Source organism: Macrosteles quadrilineatus, unplaced genomic scaffold (genome assembly GCF_028750875.1).
Source record: "Macrosteles quadrilineatus isolate MER2022 unplaced genomic scaffold, UCM_ALF_1.0 Scaffold_1__1_contigs__length_201487025, whole genome shotgun sequence".
NCBI lineage: Eukaryota > Metazoa > Arthropoda > Insecta > Hemiptera > Cicadellidae > Macrosteles > Macrosteles quadrilineatus.
In genome coordinates, this window is record NW_026542594.1 from 170,539,484 (window position 1) to 170,549,185 (window position 9,702).

The window sequence follows — 9,702 nt, forward strand, 5'->3', positions numbered from 1 at the left end:
CTGCGATGCATACGAGCTGAGAAAAAAAGTTTTAAAGAAACATGCTTGCCTATTATATATATAGATAATATTATAACGAGCTTTTAAGATAAATGTAAATCTCATTATTCGCAACGCAAGGTTTTAAAATACATATATTTCTTTGGGAGAAAATGTTAACTTACGACTTTGATAAGTCCATGACTTCCTCCTTTCATCCATTTACTGTGTCTCCCCATCCTTAATCTTTAAAATTCCCTCGCTTTTTCATTCACTCCCCACACTACAACATGCTGCATGATAACTCGTTACCTATGAGTTGGCGTAAGTATAATACACAGCAGACATGGCGATTGATCCATTGGCGTGACTACAGTCTGTCAGTAAATATTGAAGACAACCTGCTATAGAACATGAAAGACCAATTGTTTAGTTGCTAAGTTGGTTAGGGAGTCGCCTAAACAGTCGAAACTCTTTGTATTGCATATTTCTATTATAGGAAGTCAATTTAGTGTTTTATATTTGATCGAGCTGAATATTTGATTTGAAATGTAGCAGGTCAAGAGTATGCTTTTTGAGTTCTGTTGTTAAGTACAATTTTACCTTCCATAAATTGAATAGAATTCAGGTGATAATAGGGAAAGATCTAGTAAAAAATTCTGTTGCAAAAATAATAAAGCTGATAAACCAAGGAAAAGTGGATCAAACTCAATAAAAACTAACACAACTAAATCAATTCATTAAACAAATTTAAATTTGATATTGTTTCCAGTTGATTCCAAAACACCAACGCTGCAGTTGGTATAGAATGCGATGAAATTAAATACGCAATGTAGATTGCACAAAACAAAACTGCTTCTGCAGCAATACGGTCACCATAGAGATAACATCCAATATTCGTTTATTGAATGACTTTTGTCGCTTTTGTTTGAAACTTTTCCCGGTGGGGATAAAATAAGCAACAGTTGTATTATAAACGACTTGACTATCCAGACATTATTGTTAATGTTTTAGACATTAATAAACAAAAAACTTAACTCATTCTACAATAACTTTGCAGGTTCCAAGAAAGGATACACAATAAATTACAGTGAGCATCTTGCCTTGTAAATTATGTATGTGGAATACTCCAGGGAAGAAATACGTTGAAGTAATTGTTTTCTTGCGATGAGCAGATGTTATTAACTCTGTTACAACATGGAAACCTTGGTTCGTGATGTAATCATGTTTTCCGGACGAATAATTTACATTGCAAGTTTTCAATTTTTCCTTAAACCAAATCATGTGTTAAATAGATACAACGAATAACGTGGTGGTATTTATTTTATATTTTTCATAAAATATTTATTTCAATTTTTTTATTTTTTTATTAGTTTACAAGAGAAAACTAATTTTTTGTTATAAAACATTAGAATCATTCTTATGAATAATATTTTGTATCAATTAAACTAATTAATTGCATTATTAATGTTATCTGTCCATATCAGTTAATTTAGTCATTTCTATGCCTAATCAAAACTGTCGTAAAATAAATGCTTACATAATTCTATATAATCAATGCAATTTGGTTAATTGGTTTGTTTATTTTGCACTAGCAACATATATAGGAACAAGGAAAAAAATACAGTTTCAGAAGCTCTGTAGTAGAATTAGTTGCAGGTTTACCAATACAATACAATAAGTAAAGGTTTCCCAACGAACCGTTAAAAAACAATACATATCTAAATGAATTAATAAATAGAACTGTGTAGGAGCGTTTTTATAGTCCTCACTTAGTAATCAAGAAGTCAAGATTCTGATTAAAGTCAGTCACTCTTTGATGATCCAACACCTGGTCCAACTGTCCTTTATCATTGGACTTTTCAATAGTCCTTTTAAAATAAATAGCTTATTTATAAGTATATAAGAACAATCCTACACAGGAAATCTTACTTCGTTATTAACTCAAATTGAATTTACATTCAGCTAAAATGTATACACAAACTGCGTTGCTTTTAGTTAAATATATTATGTTATACTGTATTATTATAAAAAAAAGACTGAGACAACCGAATTTTCAAAAGCAGAGTAAAGAAAGTGGCAAGTTGATTGACAGTTGGACCCAAAGATACAAATAACTGACTGTTCTATTTCAGGGCTTGACACACTAGTTTTGCTCATCGAATCCCAAGCAACTGAATGAGTCAATAATTGTCACCCAAACCTACGAAGTGCCATTCTTAGCTTTTCAGTTTATTACGAATCATAAAACATGTTCATCAAGATGTAGGAGTGGTTGGCCACAAAATTATAAAAAGACAAATGAAATTATTTTTTGTTTTAAATGGAAACAAAGAAGTCCCTTGAAGATTATTCCTTGGGCTTTTCATTTGTGGTGTTTAACCAGGAAGAAAACTGTGGAACAATATAATTACAGTATTGTTGAACTGTTTTAAAGTCAGCTGATCAAGGGAAGCTGGACCAAGTTTTGAATCATCAGAAAGTGACTTACTTTTATCAGTACTGTGACTTCTTGATGAATGGCGAGAACTATAAAAACGCTACTATCCAGCTATTCGTGGAACGAGTTTGGAAATTTGTTATGCTTCGAGAAAAAAAGGATGCGTCATTCAAGGAATGGTTTGGTCACAAAGTAAGTTAACTGTAAATTATTTTGGTTGTTTTGCAATGACAACCTGGGTACTCAAAGATTCTGAATAGGGCTAAATTTGTTGACTATGCGTTTAAAATTCTGCAAAAAGATACTATAGTGTGAAAATACTTGTCTTGGAGAAAATATTTCAGACACTTTGTATGTAGTGAAGCTAAACGGTTATGAGATGTTAAATAATACTTTTGTTTTACTACATTGATACAAAATAAATCATTTACACAACTTCGATAAGCATTTGTGGTTAATTTTCTCACATATTGGTACATATAACAAAAATATTATGAACCTTTCACGTTATTTTAAAAATCCGACCAAAATTTTGTTCAATTTCAAGTTTTTATGAAATTGAAATCTATGCATCTAGTCTTTTAATATAACTGGACATTCTATATCCAGTACTCTTCAATATGGTTTTCAAATGAATCCCATAACGTTATTTTAAATATAATAGCTTAAGAAGAAGATTTCTCACACTCTTTGCTTACGGACCACACTCTTGAACAGTTGCGCAATATAGTCAGTAAAGTTTTCTCATCTATGCTTTAACACGATCTGCTATAAATACCTTTGAGGTCTAAACTAACAGGAACTCAAAGTAGGATTTATGACTTAAGCAGGAGAAAATGGGCTATAAACATCTGTTAAGCTTCTTAAAGCTTATTCACTAGTTATCCCCACAGTTAACATCAAAGTTAGTTCTCATTGTATGTAGTCTTTGAAGGTTGCTCTTCTCAATTGGCCTGGCCAGGTACAAAAGCGTTAAGTGATGTTTACAATTGAATCACGACGATGAGCGTATGGTATTCTTCTTTTATCATATTAAAATTGGTTATATTGACAAGCTCTGGTTCTTGTTAATCGGATTTGAAGGTTTAGCGGGTGTCTTTATATGTTCTATTTGCTATCCATCTCTTGGTAGGTGTTTTAAACAATACAATAAGTCTATTTATACACTTTAGCTTAGCAATTATTATTTTTTATTGTAAAATTTGTTCACAAAGGTTTAAGCAAATTATACATACAGTGAATAAGCTATTACCGTAGGTCTCATGGTAGGACCAAGCCCGAGACCGACTCACCATCCATTTACCCCATTTTTGACCCCCGGAACATTACATTTGTTCTCAGATTTCTTTCTAAATCTTTTTGCTTAAAACAAATAATTTGGAATTTTGACACGTTTTTGTACGCCTAATAAGTACAGGGAAAGTAAAAAAAAACTATAAATTTAAAATTCCTAGATTTTTTTTTTTTGAAAAGAACAGTATAAACTGTTGTAATTCGCTTGTTTTAGGACATATTATGATTAAACTCGATAAATTTTGGTATTTCATACTAAGCTATTACATTTCACCAAATACACTTTAATACCTTCCCTGTAGCAGTCAACTTATGTACGTATCACAATTAATAAAATTAAGTTATTTCACATAAATAGGGAATGAATTAACAATTTACAGGATACATATATACTAGTGAAATTAATCTGCAGGTTTGTGGCGGGGGTATTTTAATACGCTACTCCTTCAAAACAATATACGAGATTAGTCTACATCTACTTTAAGAGGATATACTTTCGTCTACTCCTGGAAGGAAATATCCTAAACAATCTTTTTAAGTGGGTCACAGCTGATTGAAATACCATCCGATGAAGTAACTCGTTTTTTGAACAAGAATGACAGCTGGGTCTCTCTGCATCTCAGCTGACTAAGCTATTTCTAGATCTCTTGACAGATTGTGTATTTGCTAATACTGCTTATAAATAGCTTAACAGTCAGTAGTGCGAGATGCATCAACTTTCTTCATATACACATCACTGAAGTGACTGCTTTCCAAATAAGTTCTTGAAATAAATTTCCTTTAATATTACATGACTTTTAGTAGGGAGATATTTTTTGCAGAGTCAGTTTTCATAAGTAATATTAATAGCGAGATGCATACACTTCCTCTGAGTACATGTATACGTACCACTAAATAAGTGAGTGTTTTAAATTAAAAAGTAAAAAAAAAATGGTCTTCAAAACTGGATAAATAATTTTGAAATCCAGTGTATGGTGATTTCAGGAAGGTATTTAGGAACTTATGATAAATATGTTGATATGTTGAGCGTGGTTACAAATAAAAATACCCCCGCCGCAGCAAACCTGCAGACTAAGCGAATTTCCATTTACCTGGCTGGATTTCTACTAAAATATTCCCTTAAAATTGTCAGATTTATATCCTATTTAAATAACAATAATTTTAATGATTACTTAGGTTTGCTGCTACAGGGAATGTATTGAAGTGTGTTTTTTTATTTGAAATATTGATAGCTTAGTAATACTGTATATGTAGGTATATGAATTTGAACAGATGGTGTTTTTAGCCTCTGGGACCTCTAGACGAAAAAGTAAATCAGTCCCGTGTCTAGGTCTTACAATGAGACCTACGGTAATAGCTTATTTCCTATATGGGAAATTCGCTAAAAGCAAAACCATCTTTTGAATAATTCATGATTGATTATCTTGATACTAACTTTGGATGCGGTGGATCGATTTAGTATCCCCATATAAAATATGAACCCTATTTTCAAGTTAGTTTGATGTCCTGTGCTGTTGATGTAGTTGTGATGTTTTATTTAATAGTATGGTATTTTGTACAGTCCATGCATACCCTTTGGCTACAATACCCGAAGAAATGTAAAGAAATAATGATAATAATTATGAAAATGTTCGTAAATATTCGTGACTAAAGAAAAAGTTTGTTTGACTGTAAAAAATGTTCACAAGGTTTTTCACTTATCCTACTCTCAAATTTCATTCATATTTAGGTTCATATATGCCTTAGTTGCTTCGTCATCACATGTTAGGGATATGATTTACTGGTACCAATAAAATAATTAACGTCAAAACTCACTCTACTCCCTAGCATTCCTTAGAAAACCAAAAAGTATGCTAAGGTAATTATTTGAGGAGCATACCTTAAATTTTTTTGTAGGTGATCAATAAGGATGACAAAAGATGACTAATTGATTTAATCCATAAGGGAGTAAGTGAAATCTGTGGTTTTTTTAAATCTCCGTTTGCTCTTGGGTTTCTCTGCTGAATACAAATAAAAATGTTTATCATCTGCATGTCCTCTGTGTAATATTAAATTAACTATTTTCCAGAATTGTGTCAGCAGACATCCATAAATAATTTTTAAATTATAATTATGGTCGATCATAAACTATACGTAAGCAAGAGCAAGTTTAAATGTCTTTATTATCTTAGACGTTGAAATAAAACACACTTTCCAATTTTAATTAGTTAATATTCCATGACAGTCGATTCCTAACATACTTGTTGATTTCCTGTGAGACTCATTTAGGGCAATATTACCTGGAGACTGTCCAAATTATGTATCTGACCGTGTGGAAAATTATTCAAAATCGTTTCAGAGCATAATTTGTCTTTTGGGTTTTGCCTTTAGAGAAAAAAATGTTACCACGCAAGTTGTATAGTACAGTAACAATTAAACTATCACCCTTTGGTTAAGGGAGTGTTCAAAAACATAAAATGATTTTAGTCATCTATAAATAAATTTGTTCATATAGATAGAACAGCTGTGTATAGGTATTAATCCGTCTGTTCATGGCATTACCAAGTGCCAGTCTGCATCCTGACCTTGACAACGGTGTGCGTGCGTCCTGCCCGTGTATTTAATAGGCCTATTTAAAGTTTTTATTCGTTTTTCGTAATGTTTTCGTCCCGTCCGTGTGTATGTGTTTGTGTATGTACTTTTAGTAGAAAACAATGACAAGGATTTCACCATCCAACTGCAACGTTTTGACAATGGCCGATACAAGCCGAAACATGTAAACGACCTTCAATTAAAATGAGCTGTTTGTCGGATTTATAAGGTATGTAACCTATTTATTATATTGAATACAACAGCTCAGGAGCTAGAATGGAAATGAATTTTAATTACCAAGTTCTAATAAGGTTATTTGCTCAATCTATAAATGTTTATTTTTCCTCTAGAGAGAACACAAGACTACTGGTGGATTCATAACACCTAGCTATTGCATTATTAATTACATAATCATTTGTGATATAGTTCAACCCATGCCTCTCGAACCTAAATCTATAGTTTATCAAATATATTGACACTATTTATAGGAAAGTTAGTTTTATGAAAAACGTACATACTTGAAAAATGCATAATATTTTGGCAAGAGACAGTCAATTAGATAAACCAAATGCATGCAAAAATATTTTTTTAGCTTAATTGACAGAAATATTATAAATTTACAAAATGGAAATTGAATTAAAATGCAATGCACTTAACCGGCTATATAGAATTAAAGGATTTTAAAAACAACACACATGTATTAAGCTATAACTTTACAATTATTGGCATTTCAGTATTAATTAATTAGTGTAATTGAATATATTAGGCTAATAAATCAATTGGTGGGCTAATTTATGAGCCACTAACTATAATACATCTGTATGTGAGCGTATATTATCATTGACTTATTGGTGCTTTCAATAGTTATGACGCGATAATTAATGCTGTCTGGTGTATATTAACACGATAATTAATATTCATTGGTGTTTACCCTCAATCTTTCAATGACACTGAAAACAGTTCCCATTAAAATAAACATTGACTACAGAACTAAAAAACAACATATATAAATAAATTCTTCTACATTAAATTTAAAACGGTTCTCAAACCCGAAAATAGCGGTGTCAAAATATAAATAGATTTAGGAAATAAATGTGTATGAAACCACTTTGTGTTTATAGATACTTATACCATGCAAACAAATTTAATTTGTAAAATGATTGTTGTTTTATGATTGGAAATATGTCAGTTCAATCATCATTACCTGAAAAATACAGGAGGCAAGAAAAGTTATTGTTTTGGCCGTGTATCAAACTGTAATGATAAATGATAAAACTAGAAGTTTTAACAAAATCTTTTCAAGTATGTTTTTTATGTTTTCTTTTTAAGATAAACATTAGGGTAAATGTGGGATTTGTTAAATGTTTGAAGCTAAGCAGCAACCACACTTCTTTCATTTTTAAACTTTTTGTAGAAAAAAACTTGCTTCGAATAGGGTTAAGGGGGTTTATTATTCTTCTCATCTCCTTAGAATGGATATTTAAAGCTGCTTTATCAATTGATATACTCATTTTGTTGGTTTCTTAAGTTTGTTATATATTGTTTTAACATCCATATTTTTTACTTTGAAAATAGGTTTGCAGATGTTTGTGTATAAAACAACTAGCAATCGCCTAGGGTGCAGGTTTGCTGCAACGAAAAGCTTATAAGTCTTGGCATATATATCAAACGAATGGCCATATCGCACCAAACATGTACAATATTGCTCTGTGTGTAGCCTTCTGTTTGGTGCTGTAATGGCATCTTGCCCAGACTTGCTGCATACTAGCAGAGACGCTATTTGCTACTTTATTAAATATTTTTACCGCATTTACTAAAAGATTCTTGCTAATTTATTTACAGTACTATACAATGAACAGTACATAATTATCTTTTATAATACAAATTTTAAATTTAGTTATAGGTTATATCTTTGATTTTATAAAATGTGAACTTACTATTTCCGTCTTTAAAATAATCTTTAAATATTATTATCAAATAATAATTCGAAATGGGAAATTACGGACTAAAAGAGGGAAACAGCTGGTTGTAAAGGTAATGGGCAAATACTTTTAGTTGTAAATACCAACAGTTAAATTAGATATGCACAGTAAAAAACAAACAAAAAAACACCCACACACACAAAGAAAACTTCTTTTTGCAGACAATCAGGAAGGCAATGTAATACTTTGTCAAAGACCATTTACAACGTTATCAATATTATGTTGTTTATTGGACCTGTTTTTCGTTGTATAAGCACTTATAATAAAAAAAATTATTATATTGTACCAAGGTTGCCAAGCTATGAGTATAAACTAAAATGTATATCCCTTGTGTATTTGCAAACAAATCTCCCAATTGCCATTAAGCCTTGAGAAATTCATCTAAATATGTTTAAATATTCTATAAATTTCCGATCATAAATTCACTTAAACCCCAGCCACTTAACCTTTGAAAGTTTTCATTTGATCAATAATCATATCAAGTCAACTGTCAGATAAGATCAACTGTTTACAGCAGAAAATGAACGAGAAAACTATAATTTCTTCAAAAACAGGTTAAATGAATTTCAAAATGTCTTTAATTAGCAAGCGTTCCTCAGTAAATACTGCTCTTAAAGACAACTTTTGTTATTTTACATGTTTAGTGTTGTTTGGTAATAATAATCGTTTGAAAAGAAACTTTGAGTCATATGAGTTTTGAGATTAAGCTTGGTTAGGCTTAATTTGTTTAGCTGCATTTGTTTTTGTTACTTAATTACCAATGACTTGCCTCTAGGCTACCACAAAGTTACCACGAATCAAATAAAACAGTTAAATGAATGAGTTTTCACATAGAATAAAACAATTTATTCTATGTAATTATTTGTTGGCAATAAGTATGTTTATTTAATGAAGACAATAGATGTTTCTACAGATCTTTCGAAGGATTTGTTTATTTTAAGATTACATGCTGTAGCGTACCAGGAGTCTGACAATACTGATTTAAACACATCTTGGTTTGACAGATTTACAAACATGTTCTGGTGGTATAGTCTGAATAAGTTTGTGTAGACCTAATAAAACGGTCCTTAACGAGGTATCCACCTGCAATCGTATGGGCAGAATACTAAACAGACGATACTGTCTTGACTGTAGAAGTCAGTTCTACTTAAATATGAATTTTTGCAGTACTGCAAATGTATGATTGTGTCAATAATCGGCTCATTAACTATACTTGATTTGACTAACGATATTCCACTCTATTATGAGTGATATTGTTTGTCGGTGGGATAGCAACATTTGAAAAATCTTTATGATTATTGGGGTGCCGAGAATTGAACCCTTCATTAAATTGTTTTATCTATTATATCGATATGATATATTACAACGTAACAATACTGTTGGCCTCTGATACTGAAGTAGACATGCAATCTTCATTACAGCAAGTTTTTTTTTTTT